Genomic DNA, 1020 nt, shown 5'->3' with positions numbered 1-1020 from the left:
CCCCTCCCCTCCCCAAAGCCATAAATTTTATTGGCACTTTTATACAAATGACACACTTCGTGCTATTGGCAGGGTCCCGCCGACATGCCGGTGACACACAATGGTGTGCCGGTTGTCAAAGCCAAAAAAAGACGTGTCATTTCGTCAAACCTTGTCTTTGCTTCCCTCTTCGTTCACAACCATTCCCCTACTGTTGCCGACTTTATCTCTCACTGCATCATCCGTTCTCCGTTGTCATCGTCGTATTCCTTGTTGTTGCCACAATTTAACTTGCTCCCGTAAATTGACCTATGGTCGTTATCGCCTGATGCCTCGTTGAGTCGCCTAGAGGCTACTTATAGCCGGTTTACGTAAACAAAAGTAGCATCCATCTTATTCTCCTAAGTTTACTTGTCAATGATTTTTTTTTTGTCATTGGGAAGGGGAAGGGGCACGTCACAGCCATGTGAATGTGTTTGTCGTTCTACCAAGGAAACGACGCTTTCAACATGGTGAAGGCATGTTAGACCTACTCCGAATGGTGTACCCATCCATCTTTCCAATCCAATGTTCTAGGACTCACCCTCTCATTTTGTATGTCCTCGACGACTATGACCATGACATATGATGATCTTGTTATTTTGGTGTATAAGGCACTCACAAAATGATGCTATGCATGGTAAGGAAATACCTCCTCTTGAAATTTTTGTATAGTTTCTTCGGAGCTACTGGCAGCCGCTTGGTTCAGCTAACCGATACTCAATGGCGGACATTCTAAAAGGGTAAAATGTCGCTTGTGTTGGAACCAGAAAGGTCAAAACCGACTAATGCAACAAGTACTTTGGCCTGGATCCCACCTCCTAGGGACGAGGTTGCACTGTTAGTAGATGGGGCGTTTTTGGAGAGTGATGGTACGGCGGTGGCTGGTATGATACTACAACACCATGATGGGACAGTCATCTTTGCTGCTTATAGATTCCCGTTCCATTGTAATGACACACTGGAAGAAAAGATATATACTTCGATGCAGGGCATGACCTT

This window comes from Triticum dicoccoides, chromosome 4B (genome assembly GCF_002162155.2).
Source record: "Triticum dicoccoides isolate Atlit2015 ecotype Zavitan chromosome 4B, WEW_v2.0, whole genome shotgun sequence".
In the NCBI taxonomy this organism is placed as follows: domain Eukaryota; kingdom Viridiplantae; phylum Streptophyta; class Magnoliopsida; order Poales; family Poaceae; genus Triticum; species Triticum dicoccoides.
This window is presented reverse-complemented; position numbering follows the sequence as displayed.